Consider the following 8,948-nt stretch of genomic DNA (forward strand, 5'->3'; position numbering starts at 1 on the left):
TCAGTGGTTGTGGCTCCCAGAATTTTTGTGAATATCACTTCTTGTGGACACTTGTCTTTGAGTGTAGATTAAATAATAAAGACAAAATGTTTAGTTAAAAATCCTGGTTTTTAATTAAAATATCCTTTTTTTTTTTCTTTTGTTGATTCTGGTATCCTGCAGGCAGCCTATCTCCCCACCTCCAGATTCACTAATTTGAGCAGTGATTTTGGTATTAGGGGAAGGGGCATAGACAGTCTACATTTGCATGAAATACCTTACGTAATACCCAGAACAGCATAATAATGAACAGATAACATTTCTTGAGGCCTTCCGATGTGGCAGGCACATAGGGTTTTACATGGATTAACTCATTTAATTCTCATGACAACTCTATGTGGGAGGTGAGTCCTGTTTTCCCCTTTTGCAGATGAGGAAACTGAGAAACAAAGAGCTTTAGTAACTTGCCCTAAATTCACACAGCTGCTGAGTGACATCACACATGATAAATTCTTAATAACACGTAGTATTCTTATATGATTGTTATGAATATTATTGCCGCTGAAAGTTTTGAAGATGTTGCATCTGAAGAATTCCTTAGACCCTGCATCCAAACCCTCACTTTCCTGATGGGGAAACAGACGCAGAAAAAGCAATGAGGGGGGCAAGTACGTGAAAGCAGGGCTCCTGACTCTCAGGTGGTGTCTCAGGTGAAAGGACAGAATTCAACATGAAGCATTTCAAAGTCACTTTACCTATCTTCTCTCTTGCTTGTCAGGGGCAGCTTTGCCTTAGGACTGAGGCTGGATCAGAATGTGCTTTTCAAAATTCCTCCACAAGACTGCTGGGGTGACTGTCAGGAAATTCTTGGAAGTGAGAGTAGAAAAGACGTTTTTGTTCACTCTTCCGTGAGTAAGTGATACAGTGACCAAAACTCAAATAGTATCAGGAAGATTTAGTACCACATTCGTTTTCAAAAGGCCTTACATTGAAAAAAATCTCCTTAATTTCAGGACCTTCCCCCCACTGGCCCCTGCCCGTCGGCTCTGTGATTTGCATGGAGTCCACTCTGAAGCCTGGCACCCTCAGGCAGGAGCAGTTTCCTCTTCGCAAATGTGGACCATCACACAGAACGCAAAGCTGTTATGAGATTAAGAAGTTCAATGGGAGTCTTGGGAGCTTTCCGAACTTTTGAGGATTTATCCAACATGCACCTTTACCCTTTTTTCAGGGCATCCTCAGCTAATAAAAAGAAATCAATTGCAGTGGTAATCCTGGTGAGTCCACCAAGAAGGAAACCATCAGAGAGGACAAATCTTGAGATGTGTCTATCCTTGCAAAACTGGATCTAAATAGAGGAAAACACTCATTCTCTTTAGACAATACCTTTCTGGAAAGCTGCCCTCCCTCCCTCGATACATGCAAGCACATTGCATTTGCAGGTCGGAGAAATTTCTCTCTTTTAGAGATGAGGACCAAGCAACGCTGCATGTAATTTGAGGGGCAACCTGAAGGTTGGATTCTAAACTCTGGGTCAGCCTCAGAGACAGGGTACACTTCAACCCAGGACACACCTACCCAGGCCAAGGTCACACCAGGACAGGAAGAACCCTGTGCTTTCTCCAAACAGCCCACAGGAGCAAGGTGATGCCATTTGAGTAGTGAAGGCCTGGATTCCCATCTCAGACCCATTACTTTCCAACTGCATCACTTAACTTTAGGAGTCCTAGTTTTGTATAAAAAGAAGATCCTTACACTACTACTAAGATGATCACTCTTAATAAAAGCCCAATAGTGAATATTAGTTGAGTGCTTATTCTGAGTTGGGCATTTTTTTCAGTACTTTCCCTGTGCTGTATCATTGAATCTTCCCTGCACTCCAGTGAGGAAGGTAATTTAAGTTGAATCATTCAGAATTACCATCATTTGACCATTTCTGACCTACAAAATGGCAATTTCGTATAGTTAATCTAATACGGCCCATTTTACAGATGAGAAAACTGAGGCTTAAAGAAGCTAAGTACCTTGGACCCCAAACTCATGAGTCATAGAGGTAGTAAGAAGTGATATCTACCTCCTAGGTCTGTCTGAAGGGTTAGAGGAGATGATGCATGTATGCCACACAGCACAGTGCCTAGCCAGGGTGATTATGCAATAAATAATAGCTACTAGTATTGACAAATCTTTGCTGAGGACAGGGCCAGCGACATAACTCGCAAGACCCAGAGCAAAATTAAAACATGAGGCCCGTTGTTCAAAAGTCAGGGTAAATGTGCCATTAAAGTTATAAACATAGAAAACTTATTTCCTTCCTCCCACCATCTCTTTCAGGACCTATCTGGTGGTTTTTATTTGCTATTTAATGTCACATTCACTGGATACTTGTGAGGCAAGTATAGACCCTCAAAGGTGCCCAGAGGGCCCCACAAGGCCCGGCAGCTGCCAGATTCCTCCTCCCGCCAGCTGCCTGATGGCCACACAGGGCCTCGGCTGAGGGCTTGAGGGCAGGGAAGTCAAGGTGGGCAGTTCTCTTTGCCACCAGACCACCCCCCCAACCCATGGCATACAGGAGACTCCCACTCCAGGAGAGACTTGCTACCCGAATCAGGGCAGACAGAGGCTCACCTCTGCCTATTCGCTGAACGTATGGTGATGCCACCACGTCCCACACTGACACTCCACGGCACATGCGTGCCTAACTCTGCCGGGAACAGGGGGCAGCAGTGGTCTCTGGGAGGGGCGTGGAGGGAGAAGCCAGGTGGTGCCCAGGAGTACCAGGGCCAGGGGAGCAGGTAGCTGAGAGCCTGTCCCAGGAAGGTGAGTGGGGCCGGAGGCGAGCTGAGGCTCCCGGGCTTACTATCCCACCAGACTTCACTTACAAAACATAGAGTCAAAGATAAACTGATTTAGAATTTCAAGACAGTGGCCAGAGAGCATTAAACCAAACCCAGAGCCCTTCTGAGCTCCGAGGCCCGGGCAGCTACCCTGGCCACATGCCCACGAAGCTGCACACCTCCTCATTTCCAGGCTGTGTGCAAGTTTCTGAAAAGAGCGCAGAGGGGAATCAGAGCCGACCCAGAACAGAGACGGCGCGCACGGGCTGTGACGAGCCCTGTGTGGGCCTCGGGCTGGGGAAGATCCACTGCTGAAAGGGTGCAGAGAAGCGCGCGCATCAGAGTGCAGAGCAGGGCATCCAGGCCCCTCCCTGGCTGGGCCCCAGGCCATGAGGCTGGATTTCAGGCCAAACTCCCCCAGTGCCTCTACCCGGCTTCTCCAAGCTTCTTACATCTCCTCAGACTCTTCTCAGGCACATACCAAAAAGATGCTGTCAATTCTGCTGGGATGTAAACTCTTCTTTCTTCTGTCATTCCTGCGACAATAATAAAATTCTCTTCTGTGGATTTCCAAACCATAGGAAAGCATGCCATTCCCCTCTCTGGGAGTGACTCCCGGGCCCCTCAGTAGGTCTCATCGTGGCTCATTTTTCGAAAGATGGGCGAGACTGAGGCTCACAAAAGAGACACTGTGGAGTTTCGCGAGTTAAAACAGTTAAAGCACTTTAAAGATCTAATGTGCTACACTAATTCTACATTCCATTATTATTAATAAATGCTCAACCTTCGCACATCGGAATATCTGGAAAGGGACATCTGATTCATGATGGGTCAAGAGTGATTTAAAATATTGACCCTAGCTCTAAGCATAGCCAGAGTTTTATGTGCATCACATAATGCAATAATTGCTATGGTAACTGCTCATTTATATTAATTAGAGGAGTAAATAGAGTTCTGTAATGTATATTCCAGACTCATGCCGAGAGCATAAGTAAGATCTCCCCATTGAAAGCTTTAATTGATGCACTTGCCTTGTAGGAAAATTTGCTTTTTTTTCTTCATAGGTATATTTAGCCTATTTAAAGCAATTTTCTTTTATTCTCCATCTCCCTTCTGCCTTGCACTGCCTCTGGGATTCCAAGGCAATTAGCCATTCGTATGGAGGAAAAGGAGGCCTTCATGCGCAGAAATGCTGAGATTTTTTTTTTTTGCTCTGTGCTCCTGGAGACATTTCACGAGTAAATAATAGGAACAGATCCTTCTGAAGCCCTGGCCATTGGAGCAAATCTTCTAAGCATGAAGTGTTTAAAAGTTTATGGTGAAGTCATCAGGTGATCTTAAGCCTGGAATTTGAAAGATGTTAGGATAGGAGAGGCCTATTCTCTGCTCCAGTTCATTTGGTTCTCAGATTTATCAGGAGGACAATGAGAAACCTGAACCACAATGGGACATCACCTGCGTGGATCTCTCAGGAGGATGTCTGGATGGCTGTGATGAGAGCTCCCCAGTCTGAGTGGTGTAACGTAACAAAGGTCTGGGTTTGCTCCTGCTACATGTTTGACAGGGGTCACAGCACTTCTGAGACGCGGGACGATGGAGGTCCCACCTCAGCCTGTGATCTCGTCGTTACCTCAGGAAGAGGAAGACAACTCAGCGAATTGCACCCAGAAGTGACGAGGTAACCTGCACTCATATTCCATGGGGCAATCAAGTCACATAACCAAACGTAAAGGATAGGGAAGGTGGGGGAAGGTAAGAAGGCACCATGCCGTGTTCAACATCTCTATCCCTCAGGACTCTGGAAAGATAAAGGTGGTTTTTTAAAAATTTACTTTTATCTCATTTTTGAAGAGACATCTTTTGTTATTATTCCCCAAAAATGGCATTGCTGTTGAAGTTATGAAAATACATAAAAAGAAAGAAAATAAAGATCACCAGTAATCGCATGATCCAGAGATAAGCATTGTAAGCATTTGGAAGTGTCTCTTTACTCTCTTGGCTTGGCTTGTTTTGCCCTGTTTTTTCTTTTCCCAAGTCTAAAACGACATCATCTTGACTGGCCATTCTCATGTCCCTGCTTTTTGGTCTTTTTTGTTTCTCCTCTGGACTCTCCATAGGCCTCTATCACTCAGAGCATTGATTTTTTTTTCCTGTTTTCTTCTTTATGCAGCTGGAGGGAAAGCCCATAGTGAAATATCTATAGGGAAACTAAACTTTCTCTGGCTGATATTTACCAACACTTATGGAATAATTCCAGTGAGATTTTATATCAACGGCCTGCAGCTCTTTCCTATGACTTCCCAAAGGCCCCTTCCAGGAAAGGAATGTGGAAGGGAGAAGCTCTGGCCTGCACTGTGGTGGACACCTCTCTTACTTCTTGCCTGAAAGAAAAATCACATGTTTTATCTTACCTTTAGTCTGTTTTGTTTTGGGGGTTAATATATTTAATAGCATCCTTTTAGGACATGAGACTCAGTGTTACAGTATCTTTTTCAATTTTCACATGTTCCATGCTCTTTTGTGGATGAGGTAATTTTATAAAGAAATTACTTTCCTTTCTTTTTAGAAGAATTCTTCCGCCTTAAGAGTTTGAGATAGTTGCTAGTCATGCCCCTCCCCCCCACACCCTCCCCCCCTTTTCCAAAATGCTCAGGTGGAAAAGTAAAGTTTTTGCCGTTTGGTCTTGTTTACAGGGATTCTTACCTTTAGTCTTGAACTCTATACCAGTTTATCTTGATATAAAACTCTAGATATACTGAATGATTTTGCTTACTCCCAAGCTATGATCTTTAAAAACAATAGATTAACTTCTCATTGACTTTTGAAGAAACATCTGTTTTATTATACATAGTTTAGCTTGGAATAGAATTCTAGATTGGCAGCTATATTTCTTTGGGCATTTTGGAAGACATTCTCGCATTATCTTTTAGAATCCGTTGTTGCTGATGAAAAATCTGCCAATCTAATTTTTGTTTCTTTATCAGTAATCTGCCAGTGGTAGGCCACTTCTAAAATGAATGGTGCTTCATGATTTCAGCCTACTGGTATGTGTCCCCTTGTGTAGCCCCCGCCCTTTAGTGTGGGCTGCGCCTAGTGACTTTTTTCTAATGAATAGAATATGAGTGATGACATGTCACTTCCAAGATTAGGTTACAGAAAAACCGGTTTCCATCTTGGATGGCTTCTATTCCTCTCCTACTTGGTTGTTCAAATGAAGTCAGCTGCCATGTTGTGAACTTCCCTATGGTTGGCTTTTTTATTTGTCCCAAGGTATAGCCCACTAGGCATGAACAGTCAAATTACTGCCACATGGAATAATTCCTTTCTGTGTGGTTCTGCCACCAACTCAATAACATGGTTCATTTGTTAAATTTCATTTTCAGTTTGTAGGAATGACTTTTGTTTTCAGTTTCACTTAATTTTGCATTATAATTATGTAAAACTTTTATATCATCCCCAAGTCCAATATACAATCCAAATATACTCCAAGAGGTATGGCTTTTATGCCTTTACCCTCATCCTGTGTCCCCTCTTTCCCTATACGTGGCTATTTGAAAAATGTTATGGCTATTGTTTTTTATCGTTGAGGTATAGTTGATGTACAATATTATATAAGTTACAGGTATACAACATGTTCACAATTTTTAAAGGTTATACACCATTTATAGTTATAAAATGTTGGCTGTGTTGTACAAATATATCCATATAGCTTATGTATTTTATACATAATAGTTTATACCTCTTAATGCCGTTCCCCTACCTTGCCCCTCCCCCTCCCCTTTCCCCTCTGGTAACTACTCGTTTGTTCTCTATATCTGTGAGTCTTTTTTTTTGTTGTATTCACTTGTTTGTTTTACTTTTCAGATTCCACATATAAGCGACATCATACAATATTTATCTTTCTCTGCCTTGCTTATTTCACTTAGCATAATACCCTCCAAGTCCATCCACGTTATTGCAAATGACAAATTTTCATTCTTTTTTTATGGCTGATTGGTATTCCATTGTGTATGTGTATACCACATCTTCTTTATCCATTCATCTGTCAAGGGACACAGGTTGCTTCCATATCTTTGCAATTGTAAATAATGCTACTATGAACATTGGGGTGCCTGTATCTTTTCAATTAGTGTTTTTGTGTTTTTTTTTTTTTTTTTGGTTATATACCCAGGGGTGGGATTGCTGGATCATGTGTTAATTCTATTTTTAGTTTTCTGAGGAAACTCCATACTGTTTTCCACAGTGGCTGCACCAACTTACATTCCCACCAACAGTGTGCTAGGGTTCCCTTTTCTCCAGTCCTCGCCAACATTTATTATTTGTGGTCTTTTTTATGATGTAGCTATCCTTTTTTCGGGGGGAGGAGAGTACAGCAAAGACACACAGATTTGTGTGTGTGTGTGTGTGTATTCATATCTTTCCCCTTTTATGATAAATGAGAACATATAAACTTTTTTTCCAAATTTATTGTTTTTCCATATCAGTATAGCTTGAAATTTTAGATGTCTTTTGTCCATTACAAAATTTTACATGCAGAAACATGCACAGATTCTAAGGGTATGGTTTGAAGAATTCTCACAAAACAAATATATCCATGTGAACCCATGGATCTTTCTTTCTAGATCAAGAAAGACAGCATGATCAGCACCCAGAAGCCCTTCTCTTGCATCCTCCCACTTTCCATACTTTCTTCCTCCAGGTAACCATGAGTCTAACTGTTACTACCCTAGATTCATTTGCCTGCTTTTCGAAGTTTATATACATGGGATCACACATTATCTACTGTTTCGTGTCTAGATGCTTCTGTTCACCATTGTTTGTGAGATTCATCCATGTTGCTGCATGTAGAAGCAGACCATCTATTCTTATTGCTCAATAGTGTTCTACTATATAAATAGAGCATGATTTATTGATATGTACTGTTGATGGACATTTGGGCTTTTATCCATTTGAGGCTTTAAAAATAGTGCTGCTATGAACATTCTGGTGTGTGTCTTTTGGTGTACCACATATACTTTTCTGGTGGTTTTACATAGGAGTATAATTGTTGGGTCATAAAGTCTGCATATATTCAGCTTTAGTAGATCCTGAAGATTTTCCAATATAGCTGGACCAATTTTTATTCCTCCCACTGGCGTTTGAGAGTTCTGGCTGTTTCACACGCTCACCAACAAGTGAGATTGTTGTCAATCTTCTTTTCGTTAACCAGTTTGCCAGGGGCATGGTAATATCTAACTGTGGTTTAAAATCTTTTCCCTGATGACAAATGAGGTGGAGCACCTTTCATGTTTGTTGGCCACTTGTATAACTTCTCTTAGGAAGTGTCTGCTCAAGTCCTTTTCCCATTTTTCTAAAAGTATCTTTTTTTTATTGAATTGCAGGAATTCTTGAAGTATATTAGATAGTTTTTTATCACTTACACTTATCACAAATGCATTTTCTACTTTGTCTCTTGCTTTTCTGATTGCTTAATAGCATCATTAGATGAACGGAAGTTCTTAATTTTTTATTTATTTATTTATTTATTTATTTTTTGGGGGAGTACACCAGGTTCAATCATCCGTTTTTATACACATATCCCCATCTTCCCTCCCTTCCTTGACGCCCCTCCCAAGCCCCCCCCACCCTCCCCGCCCCAGTCCTCAAAGGCATCTTCCATCCTCGAGTTGGACTCCCTTTGTTATACAACAACTTCCCACTGACTATTTTACAGTTGGTAGTATATATATGTCTGTGTTACTCTCTCGCTTCGTCTCAGTTTCCCCTTCACCCCCCGCCCCCTCCCATACCTCGAGTTCTCCAGTCCATTCTCTGTATCTGCATCCTTGTTCTGGTCACGGAGTCCAACAGTACCATTTTTAGATTCCGTATATGTGAGTTAGCATACAATATTTGTCCTTCTCTTTCTGACTTACTTCACTCTGTATGACAGACTGTAGTTCTATCCACCTCATTACATATAGCTCCATCTCATCCCTTTTTATAGCTGAGTAATATTCCATTGTATATATATGCCACATCTTCTGTATCCATTCATTTGTTGATGGGCATTTAGGTTGCTTCCATGTCCTGGCTATTGTAAATAGTGCTGCAATAAACATTATGGTACAAGTTTCTTTTGGGATTATGGTTTTC

Source organism: Hippopotamus amphibius, chromosome X (genome assembly GCF_030028045.1).
Source record: "Hippopotamus amphibius kiboko isolate mHipAmp2 chromosome X, mHipAmp2.hap2, whole genome shotgun sequence".
In the NCBI taxonomy this organism is placed as follows: Eukaryota; Metazoa; Chordata; class Mammalia; order Artiodactyla; family Hippopotamidae; genus Hippopotamus; species Hippopotamus amphibius.